Source organism: Dipodomys merriami, unplaced genomic scaffold, assembly GCF_024711535.1.
Source record: "Dipodomys merriami isolate MVZ:Mamm:240054 unplaced genomic scaffold, mDipMer1.0.p SCAF_35, whole genome shotgun sequence".
In the NCBI taxonomy this organism is placed as follows: Eukaryota; Metazoa; Chordata; class Mammalia; order Rodentia; family Heteromyidae; genus Dipodomys; species Dipodomys merriami.
Genome location: NW_027205048.1, coordinates 10,025,970 through 10,037,996, shown reverse-complemented (window position 1 = coordinate 10,037,996; position 12,027 = coordinate 10,025,970). Strand labels below are relative to the sequence as shown.

At 41.8% G+C, this 12,027-nt stretch overlaps 1 long non-coding RNA gene and 1 pseudogene across 1 annotated transcript in view; one reads left to right on the top strand and one right to left on the bottom strand.

Moving 5' to 3' along the window:
- The window catches only part of LOC138803921 (uncharacterized), a 56,612-nt gene that overhangs the window by 23,392 nt on the left and 21,193 nt on the right, over positions 1 to 12,027 (top strand). The gene's annotated exons all lie outside the window — the stretch shown is intronic.
- Positions 9,744 to 11,988, bottom strand: LOC138803846 (transcriptional protein SWT1 pseudogene; annotated as a pseudogene).

Sequence of the window (12,027 nt, the reverse complement as noted above, 5' to 3'; positions counted from 1 at the left end):
ATTGCTAGGTATTTTATTTTATTTTATTTTATTATTTATTTATTTATTTACTTTTTTTGGGTCCAGTCGTGGGGCCTGAACTCTGGGCCTGGGCACTGTCCCTCAGCTCTTCAGCTCAAGGCTAGCACTCTACCACTTGAGCCATAGCACCACTTCCAGCTTTTTTTTTTCTGCTTATGTGGTGCTGAGGAATCGAACCCAGGGCCTCATGCATGCAAGGCAAGCGCTTTACCACTGAGCCACCTTCCCAGCCCTTTAATTTTATTTTTTGAGGCTGTTTACTAGATTTCTTGCCCAGCCTGGTCACTGTTGGCATGCAGAAAAATTATTGATTTTTGTATATCCTGTTTCACTACCAAAAGTGAAGAGTGTAAAGCCTTTTAATTATAAGATCATATAATCTGAAAATAAAGATACTTTAACTTCTTCCTTCCTTATTTAAATTTCTTACATTGGAAGTGGAAGTGTGGTTCAAATGGTTGAGAGTAAGCCTGTAGCAAAAAGCCAAGTGAAAGCATGAGGACTTGAGTTCAAGCCCCAGTGTTGGCACACACTCTCACAATAACTCAATTCATCTTTTCTCTTTCTTTCTCTTTCTGGATTGCTCTGGCTGGGAATTCTGGTATTACACTGAATAAGTATAAGGACAGTGGTTACTGTGGTCTCACTTCTCTCATTTAGAGAAAACAATTTCAGTTTTTTTTTCTTTTTAGTACAATGTTAGTTATGGGTTTGTCATATATAATCTTTATTATGTTGAGGTATGTTCCTTATAGTCTTAGTTTCTTCAGAACTTTTGGTCATGAAAGGTTGCTGAATTTTGGCAAAGTTTTTTTCCCCTGCATCTTTCCAGGTGGTCATGTGATTTTTGCCCTTGATTCTGCTTATGTGCTGTTCATTGAGTTTCAGATGTTGAACCATCCTTGCATTTCTAGCATGAAACTGACTTGATCTTGATCATGATATATAATCTTAATATGTTTTTGAATTTGGTTTGCAGTTATTTACTTGAGAATTTTTGTATCTGTTAATCAAAGGTTCTTTGTCCTTATTAGGACAAGCACATTCACTCTAGAGGTCCCCAGTTTATGTGCCCAGGGAAGGCAAATGTCCAAGTTGAAAGGCACTGGCTCAGTGTTGCTGGAGGCTGGAGGGAGCGCACACACCCTGAGTTCTGCCTTGTAGGAGGAGAACTGAGGAAACCTGACTCTAGGTTGGTCTCACTGCTGTCAGACTCTGCCCAGCTGGTGGGAGAAAGCTGTGGAAATGGAGTGACCCGTAGGACATGGGCTTAGAACTAGTTTTTCACCAGACAGAGAACTAAATGTAACAAGAAGCAATCACCACCTACAAATTTGGAGCTCTCAATATTCCTCAAGTGATTGGACTTACTCCTTGTTACAGAAACTAGACTACTGACCACTATGCCCTCTACAGCCTTAAACTTCACAGCAGGCCTGTGTCTTTTTCTCCCTCTCCATGACTGCCCCTCATGGCCATCTTCCACTTCAACACGGTGGCATGGTGTCCCTAGACTCCCTGACTTGTGATTGTTCTTTGTTTTCAGGTTCCTCTCAGGATAGTGTTTGGCCTTGGCCCTGTAATATGGAGAGCAATGCAGTAGATTTTGTTTCCAATGCCAGTCTCATTACAGGAGAAGTCTCTGCCACAGCAGAATCTCTGCAATGCAGGGAGCACTGTGGGTTTGTCCTGCCAGTCTGTGGTTACCCACAGCTGCCTGCTTACTTGGAGTTGCATCTTTGGCTCACCACCCCTCAGATGCTGTTGGAATTGCATACCTTCCTACTTTTCTCAGTGACACTTTTCTGTTTTTCTCTCTGCTTTGTAGCTCTCCTGTCACTTCTTTCCTAATTCCTGATGTTGTTTCTCTCTTTCTTTACAATTTCACCTGTCATTCATTATCTTCTAACCCACAAAGCCACATGGAGGAAACTTCTAGTCCATCAACTTACCCCAGAAGCCTTTGGTTACTCTGGATTGGTTTTGACTGCTTGATTTTTTCTTTTCTTTTTTAAATAATTTTATTGTAAAGATGCTATACAGAGGGGTTACGGTTATTTAATCTCTTTCTTGACAGTCACAATTGTCTGCTTCTTTGCTTTCTTCATGGTGTTCAGTTTCATGTCAGATGTTATGGCTTTTACAATGCTGTATGTTGGATTTTTTAAATTCTTGAGCTTCACCTTAGGTCATAGTTAAATTACCCTTTAACCTATTGGGTAAGTAGGAGCAGAGTAGTCCAAAATCTTGGGAAGGCTTATCAGAATTCTGTTCAGCATCTGTTTCCCAGACAATCATGTTTTATCAATAGGAAATTACAGACATGAATAGAAACTTTCTCCTTACAAGAAGGCACTGTAACCCTTCTGTAGACATGAGGTGTTAGTAGGTGCCTATACATGCACACTATTTATCAAACATACTGCAGCCAGATAGCCAGAGAAAATGGAACAAACACAAAGTGGAGTTAGAGACCTGGCTATTAGCTGTATAGTATTCAGCAGGGTGATAATAAGACCCACTTGAAAGAATGTCAATAGAGCAGTAAGTGTCTCATAAGGGACAGGGCTTATTATTGTTGATTTGGCTTTCTATGATGTGACGTGGAGGGCTTATTACAAGGCATCCCAGGTCCACTGATACCCCAAGATTCACTTGTTTTGACAGTGCAATATCTAGTTAAAAATATGCAGAAGCTAAGAAACCAAAAATCCCAACGTAACTCAATTGTTTCCCACTCTAATAGGCCATCCATTAGTGTCATCTTGGCAGTCTTGTCAAGCTCTGTGGTAGTCCCCTTTCTCTCTAGGCTATTTAGCTTGAGATCTTTGCAGATTATGGCTCAGGTGTGGGCTTTTTGTTGTTGTTGTTGTTCCAGTGCTGGTGCTTGAACTGAAGGTCTGGATGTTGTTCCTGAGCTTTTATATTCAAGGCTAGCCCTTTCCCACTTGAGCCATAGCTCTACTTTGACTTTTTGATGGCTTACTAAAGATAAGAATCCAGTGGAATTTTCTGCCTTGGCAGGCTTTGAATGCAATTCTTAGATCTTTATCTCCTGAGTAGCTAGGATTACAGGCATGAGCTACCAACACCCAGCTTTGGGTGATGTTTTGAAAACTCCCTGGGTGATTTCAAGGAGGGGAGGCAATCTGAGCACTTGGTTGACAGTCCTCCCTGAGCAGACACATGACATGGGCTCTGTTGTTTGGAGCTTTAGGACCTAACACCACTGTACATGGCTTCCTCTGATACCTTGTTAACCTGCGGCTGAAGGCCTAGCTTAGTGACTATGTCTTCCATAAGCCCAGCTACATTGCCTGTCCTCCCAGAATTATTTTTTTGTGTATGGCCAAGGTTGAGCGTCTATCATCAGTTCTTATTTCATTTCACTTTTTCTCAAGGGATCCTTGTTTATGTATCAGCGTTCCCCCTTCCTGCCAACCTCTGGGTTCTTCATGCAGGGACTGAATCTTAACTTCATGTTTTCCTAAACAGACCAGTTCATTGCTGACTCAAAGCGGTGACATTTTAGTTTCTGTCGAGATGAAATAAAATTCAGTGAATCACAGTCCTTTCCAATCTCTGGTCCCGTATTCTATTTATACCATGAAAAAATGAAGAACTATGAACAAAGAGCTAAGTAATCCAGGCTTCAATACCACTTAATGGAAACACGAACACAGGTTTAATTTGTCTGGAGTTTTGCTTCCAGCCCTTGTTTTGATGTGGAGCCGCACCCCACTGTTAGCTAGGGAGCACAAGCTCTGCATGTCACGGTGGTAACTGAAGCCACTTAGAAATAACTCTACCGTGATATTTAGCAAATTATTTTTAATCTGATGGGTAAACTTACATTAGTGCAGCTGTTCATGTCAAAGAAAAAGGAACAGAGTAAGGGGTGTTTCGGATGCCTGCTGGGCTTGCTTTATAAAAGAAGTCTTGTTATCTTACATTCTGTCTCCGGGCCTGCTATTTCTGTTAGGGTAAGCTGTCACTGACTTGTCACTGGAGGTAATGCAGTAACAAAATAACTTGAAGAATGGGGAACTGTCCTAATTCATTGAGAAGGCCCTGGCTATACAAGGAGGTGGTTCTCAGATGAAAGAGCGTCCTGGCTCCAATCTTGTCTTCCAAAACCACATTCTTGGTCCCTTCTCTAGTGTGTTTTCTTTCTTTTTGGCAGCATGGGATGTGATCTCAGGGCCTCAAGCTGGTTACACCTCCAGTCTACATTCTGTTTTTCTTCTGGAAAGCTCTTTTCCAAGGCTGAGAGTATTAGGTACCTCATTCTTTGGCCAGTTTGGTTCACATGCCCATGGAACGAATGTCTTCCAACAGGGTTGTTGCGATGGGGTCTAATCAGAATTAGAGCTGTCATGATTGTTTTCTCTCATCTGGAGACAGGCTATCCCCCAGGCACATGCATGTCTGTCATCTCACAGATCAAGCCTCAAAGGTCACCTCTTCAGAGAAGTGCTTCCAGGTTACCCGCCTGAAGCACCACCCCCCCAGCCCACAGGCAGTTCCACTGCCAACCACTTGAGGGAGCTATTGAAGATGTCTGGCTCACTCAGCACTTCGCTGGCTGCCACTGCAGGGGTCACCGACTACCAGGACACCAAGTGAGAGCTGCCTGGCGGAGCTGGTCCTCCTGCAACCATGAGAGATACTGTTGTAGGCTGTTGCAAGTCATGGACTGTTAGCTAATTTTACCATCCCAACAACCTAGGAACAGTCATTTTACATCCTTCAGAGAGGAAGGAGTGAGAGACACAGAGAAACAAATTAGTTCCTAGGACAATGTTAATATACCAATTTTACAAATGGTAAACTGAGATTGTAACAGTGAGAAAATCTGCGTGGTACTGGATTCCAAGCCAGTGGCTGTGGAGTTGATAGGAGGCCCAAAGGGCCTGAGCTGCTGCCCTCCCCTCGCTGTGGCTTCTGTACACTCTGCCTAGCAAGTGGGCTCTTTCCTAGCTGTGCTTCCCCGTGTCCCATCAAACTGGCCCTTTCCAGAGAGTTCCATTCTCCTCAAACTCCGCCAGAGGCTAACATTTTGTCAGCAAAGAACAATTCTGGCTGAAGATAAATTCCAGATGGAGCAGAGAGTAAAACAAAACAAGAGAACTAGAATAGAATAATATTTGCAGAAAATATAAGAGAGTATTTTTTTTTGTCATCTTGGGGATGTAAGCCTTCTTTAGCAAGGCACAAAACCCAGATGCTAAAAACAATTGCCTAAAAGCAGAAAGACAGAAAGCACTGCAAGCCGAGAGAGGCAAAACCACAGCCTCATGTCTAACAAAGAACTGATGTGGTTAATGAGGAAAAAGTCAAAGTAAAACCTAACTTCAAATAATGAGTAAAAGAGGACACAAGATCTGAGGTCCTAGATCTGCTGTGGCTGCAGGGAGAACTTTTTCTCCCATCTGAATGAAGCGAGGAGTTCTGCTTCTTAAAAACCTCGGTTTTGGAAAGCCTGGTTTACCTCCAGAGACATTGTGAGACCAACCAAGAAATTTTAATGAGATATCTATCACACAAAGTTTATCCAGCCCACTGTCTGCAAGAGTAGCCATAGGACTTGACTTACCAATTCCCAAAGACAGTGTAGGTAGCCTTTTATTTCCAGTTGTAGATGAAAAGTAATGAGAGAAAAACCAAGAGGTTTTACATTTAAACACAAAACATCTGAGCAAGCTGTTGCAAGACAATGTACCATCCTATGAGAAAATCTTAGGGTGTTTGCCTATTTCAGAAATGTGGCCTAGGAAGAATTCAAGGACCGTGGTGTGGAGGAAATATTCGTGTGATCCTACATATCCAGGGGGCCTTTGTCTGCACTGCAGACACTATTCTGACACGATATGCTTTAGGTACCAGAGGACCCACAAAACTTCTACAAGATCCAGACAGATCTTGCCATCTGCCTTTCAGTTGTGGGGGAGCAGCAGTTTTTCACTTAAAGACCATTGTTCATAGTGTTCAGTGACTAGATAGTCTTTCTCATTTTTTTGTCAAGTTAATTCTTTATGTTAGCCCCTCCTTAGCCCTCTACCCAGTACCAATGTAAAGTCAATTCCTCCCCATTACCAAAAATCTATCTACTTTCTTTTCATAATGGTCTTCACAGTATGTGGATTATATGTATTCACAAGTGTAAGTCTTTGTGTGTTTATATTTATGAAACTACTGGATCCAAGCCCAAGCAGACAAGAGTTGTACCTGTTTACTCAACATTGTCTTTCCTGCCCAAGACTTGGCATGCAGTAAGTGCTCAGGAAATGTTTGGATGCATGAAAAAACAAATCAAATCTTTTGTGCTTTTATATTGCAGAGGAAGAAAGAGTAGAAAGCCATAAAGAGGAGGGGGAGAAAGAGGTAAGATTAGGAGAGGGAGATAGAAAGGGAGTCTGGCTGAGTAGTGGACAGATGTATCTGTCCTTATTGTGTGTGCTGATTACCCAGGCCTTAGAAGCACTGATGGCAGATGGATGCGCTTTATCAACTATCCCTTATATGTAATGCAGGCAGAATCTTCCCCATAACAAAATTCTGCCAGCATTAGGTATAATGGCATATATAAAATATATGCCAAGCAGACCTGAATACTCTGAAATTATAAGTATGTATATCCATGGTGTATGTGTAATGTCTTTGTCCTGGTAGATCCTGATTTGAGCATTTTAAAATGGCAGAAAAGCTACCTGAAAATGGAGTCAAATTGCACTGGAAAGAAAAAAATACTGTTTTCCTGCTTGACTTGCCGATCAAGGTGCTCAGGCAATACTTGGTTGCACTGAAGACTGAGTCTGCCCTGAACATACAAGTGGCCCAGTTATGATGTCTACTTGGTTGCAGTGAGATGGTTGTGGTTTTAAAGGTATGTGTGTTCATGTAGTCATGGCTCAGGCATTACCTGATTTGATATCTGTATCTATATGTATGTGTGTACACATATGTGCACATACATACATACACATGTGTATACCTATATGTGTATTTATATATATGTGAGTGCATGTATGCGTGTATGTGTGTGTCTGTGTGTTACTCCCAGGTGTGAAGCCATATCCCTGTAACTCCAGCACATAGGAGCTAAGACCGAAAGACAGTTTGCCTCCCTGATAAGATCTTGTCTCAAAAACAACTTCAGTGTTACTATATACAGATTATATGAATTTTCTTACCTATTCCATTTTGTTTCCTAGCTTGTGATAATACATAAGGTACTCTCTGGTTTGCCTTGCTACACACAATAAAATAAGCCCTTCAATTAAAAAAAAAAACAGGTAAAGGATGTAACTAGCACAATTGGCAAAAGAGAGGTTGCCGTTGTTAACTGATCTGTAAACATGAACTTGGCCATTTCCTTGTGATCAGGAAAAGTCAAACTAAAGCAGAAATGCTATTAGAAACTTAGGTTGACAAGTTTTCCTTATGAAAATAAGTTACTTAGAGCTCTTTTGTTTGGGAAATATTAGAGGTTGAACTCAGAGCTTTGTGTTTGCTACGTAAGTGCTCTAAGTTGAACCACACCCCAGGCCCTTCTGGCTTTATTTATTTTTAAAAATAGGGCCTGCTATTTGCAGGGAAATGGATGGAGCTAGAAGAAATCATGTTGAGCGAGGTAAGCCAAGAGCAAAGAGACAAACGGCACATGGTCTCCCTGATAAGTGGATGTTAAATCCAAAATGTTAGGTGATACGACAAAATTAACAGGACTTAAGAACAAAGGACTTCCACTCATCTGGTTGAATCACTACTAAATAACCCCATGCTGCTGATCACATGTATAGTATATATGTGTACACTGGAGGGGAACCACGAAGATGACACAGAACTAGAGGGAATCAGGGAAAAACATATAACAGCGGGACCCATCAGCTGCACTGGACATTGACCAAAATGAACTAGGCAACTCAATGGCAGCGATGGGAGGGAGGGAACAAGTGGGAAAGAGGGAACAGCTGATGCTATGCAAAACAAAAGAAATGTACAGATCACCCAATGTGGAAGAAATAACTGTATCGCAAAGCTCATAGAATTCATAAATGTTATAGACCGTGCTAGACAATTTGCTCCAGGAAAGTTAGAATGTGTGACTTTAACTGAGCATCACTATCCCACAATACTGTGAAATTTGGGAAATTATGTAACCACTTAATCACAATAAAAATTTGAAAAAAATAAATTCAATTGTAACCTATAAAAATAGGGCCTGCTATTCTGTAGTTCTGCAACTGTGGAATACAAGGTCAGAAAGCACCTGTAATCCTAGCTACTCAGGAGGCTGAGACCTGAGGATTGTGGTTCAAAACCAGCCAGGGCAGGAAAGTCCATGAGACTCTTCGCTTCAATTTTCCACCAGAAAAGCCAGAAGTGGAGGTATGGCTCAAGTGGTAGAGCGCTCGCCATGAGCAAAAAAAGTTCAGGGACAGCCCTCAAACCCTGAGTTCAAACCTTAATACTGCTTCCCCCTCAAAATATAGGACATATAGAACATAGGAGCTCAAGTCAAAAATTCTACTATCCCTTGAGGCAGAGGTACCATTTCCATCAGGTTTATATGCACGACAAGTTTCTCAGGGCACAAGTTCGTTTGTGGAATGTGGTGGCAGTGGTTGTGTCCTAATTCTTTCTTAGGGTTTGTCAGTGTTTGGTCACATGCCCTTATTCAGGGCTAGGGGAGGCTAGCGCTGAGCCCTGGGCCTTCCTTAGGTGCTACAGCCACTCCAGTCCTGGACCACTAGGAGATGGCTGGCCTTGCTCAGAGACACTAGCTCAGTAACCTAGGAGTAGAGGTGTGGAAGGACTACCAGCTTCAGAGGATCGAGTCCACAGTTTATCCCACAACTGATATAGTAGATTTTTTTTAGAGCTTTGCTGAGATTCCCAACTTTTAAAAACATACATATGAAACATTTATTTGCCAGACACTGGTGACTCATGCCACCTAACCTCGCTACTCAGGAAGGTGAGATCTGAGGATTGCGGCTCAAAGCCAGCCAGGGCTGGAAGTCTCATAGACTCATCTCCAGTGAACCACCAGAAAACCAGAAGTGGAGCTGTGGCTCCAAGTGATAAAGCTCTAGCCTTGAGCAGAAAAGCCCAGGAATAGCATCCAGACCCTGAATTCAAGACACGTGACCAACCAAAAAAATTATTGAAAAATGTTTTAAACATTATTTGTAAGTAGTTGTATGAAGTGTTTTTGACTTTTGTTGTTGTTGGTGGTGGTGGTGAGGCTTGAACTCTGGGCTTGGGCGCTGTCCCTCAGCTCTTCAGCTCAAGGCTAGTGCTCTACCATTTTAGCCACAGCGCCACTTCCCATTCGGTGGTTTATTGGAGATAAGTGTCTCATGGACTTTCCTGCCCGGGCTAGGTTTGAACCAGGATCCTCATCTCTCAGCCTCCTGAGTAGCTAGGATTACAGGCGTGAGCCACCGATGCCCTGCTTGACTTACATTTCTTTAGATTTCCTTGTGTTTGTCTCAAAAAAAGTGACCAAGTTGACAATTACTCTATTATATCTGCAGTTGTTCTGGAATTCAAAATCTGCAGGTGGGTCTTGTCACTGAATGCCTTTACACCATCCAGCTGGGGCTTTTGTGTAGACAGACGCATTGCATTGATGATGACAGACTCCAGCTTAGTCGGTGGGCAGCAGCCAGGTCCAGATCCTCAGTCTGAGAAAAACCCTAAGGTGACTTTGAATTTTACCTCCTCTTGATTAGAATGTTACAGACGATCTCAACATCTTGATAATTCCCATTAGGGCCCCAGAGCTCTGCCTTCTTTCAAGAACATCTTTTGCAGCTGCCATTAACTTTTGAAGATCTCTAAATGCTTCTTCAAATGATGCTATTTTTGAAGTAATCAGAGTTGAACTTGAGCCCAGTCTTGGAAACACATCCTTGCTGTTCTGATGTTTTGTCATATGAACGGTCTCTGGGACAGGCCACCTTTCTTCAAGTCTGGTGGGTTGGGGAAGAGGCAAATCCAAGAAAACTATGCTTTCTTGATTATGAAACTTTCTCAAGGTAGTCTCTTCCTGCTCTTATCTTCTGTGCATTCAGGAGAATTTGGCTTCAGTTTTGTCTTGACCTCAGCAGGTGCTTGGGTCAGTTTTTCACTTGAGTGAGGGCCTGTGGAAGAATTGCATCCTAATTTCACAGTGTACTAGAAGCACATCACAAGCTCTTAGAATCCTGAGGCAGGAATTTCACTGCTGTAAAATCCACCTTGTTATTAGTAGTGGGTAGATTTTCATATAGGTGCTAAGTAATTCAAAGCAACTTTTCCCTAACGAATCCAAATACAGGCAAGCACCAATTTTGTTTTGTTTTTGTGCCTATACTGGGGCTTGACCTCAGTGCCTGGGAACTTTACCTTAGCTTTTCTGCTAAAGGCTGATGCTCTACCACTTGAGCCATGCCTCCACTACCAACTTTTTGGTGGTTAATTGGAGATAAGAGTCTTCTAGACTTTTCTTGCCTGGGCTGTCTTTGAACTATGTTCCTCAGATTTCAGTCTGCTGAGTAGGTAGGCTTATAGTTGAGTCACAGGTACCTGGCTCAACTGCTGTTTTTTAAAGTATTATATATAATAAATGAGGTAGAGTCAAGGGCAGTTTCAAGTACATCTCCATCCAAATATTTCCCAAAGCAATTTTCATTTCTATTTCTAATACAAAGATAAAACTTCCAAATGTGTACATGTAGAATGGACAGTCTGGAATCTGCTGACTCTTCTGAGAGTTCTCTTCTATGAGTGTTGCTTCTACTTTACTGTTGCCTAGAAATAGAAGGCTGATAGCACATATCTGTGTTTACAGATGTTTAGTAGTTCTGCACTCTTTTTTCCTTTTGTGGTACTAGGGTTTGGACACAGGGTCTTGTGCTTGCTAAGCAAAATGTAATTCCACTTGGGCTACACCTCGGACCTTTGTGCGTTAGTTATTTTTCAGCTAGGGTCTGTGCTTCCTGTTTAGTTTCAATTTACAGGCATATGCTACATGTCTAGTTTGTTATCTGAGGTAAAATCATGTTAATTTTTTTCTTCTTCTTTTTTTTTTTTTTTGCATGGCCTAGCCCTGAACTGTGATTCTCCTATTTCTGTTTACCAAGTAGCTGGGATTATACCTGTCCTCTTACCTAATCTTTACTGAATAATATCACACTACTTGTTAGGCCTTTTATTTTTATTTTTGTTTCAGTCCTGGGGCTTGAACTCATGACCTGGGTGCTGTCCCAGAGTTGTTGTTGTTGTTTTTTCTCAAGGCTAGTGCTCTACCACTTGAGCCATTTCTGGCTTTTTGTGGTTAATTGGAGATAATAATCTCATGGACTTTCCTACTATGAGCTGGCTTTGAGGACCTGAGAGCCTCAGATCTCAGCTCCTAGGTATCTAGGATTACCAGCTCCCAACTTCAGCCTTTGCATATGTGCACAGTAAAACAAGAGAACAATAAGAATAATTCTTGTTACTAAAGACAGCAGTTTATTCTAGATCATCAGTGTTATCAGCACTCTTTACTTGAGATGAAGTTTGTTGATCTGACAGCTTTCTCCCTTGATTTCTGAGATTGTCATTGATGAAGTGAGTTGTTGATATAGCTTTGTGCTAGACATGTTTTCATTGTTTTCCTGCCTTCATACAATCTATCTCTTGTATAAGAAGCCAGGGAATTAACACAAGTCTGACAAAGCCTGGTATTTCTGCTGTCTTCAAGATTCTAACAAAACTTGAAGTGATTCATCAGAATAGTCATGGTAATTACAATCAGAAGTTGTTTGTCTGAAGTAGTACTTGCAGAAGAAAAATGTCACACATCTTCTACCAAGTCCGAGTCTATTCTCATGAACTCTGCAGAGGAGATAAGAGCTGGAGCTCCAGGTAACAACACACCTTGACCCACCGCTGCAGCAGGAAGCCCTTCCACCTCTGTCTCCTGATCGTCATCTGAGCTTCAAAAATGTCCAGGTGACTCTGAGGAAAGTG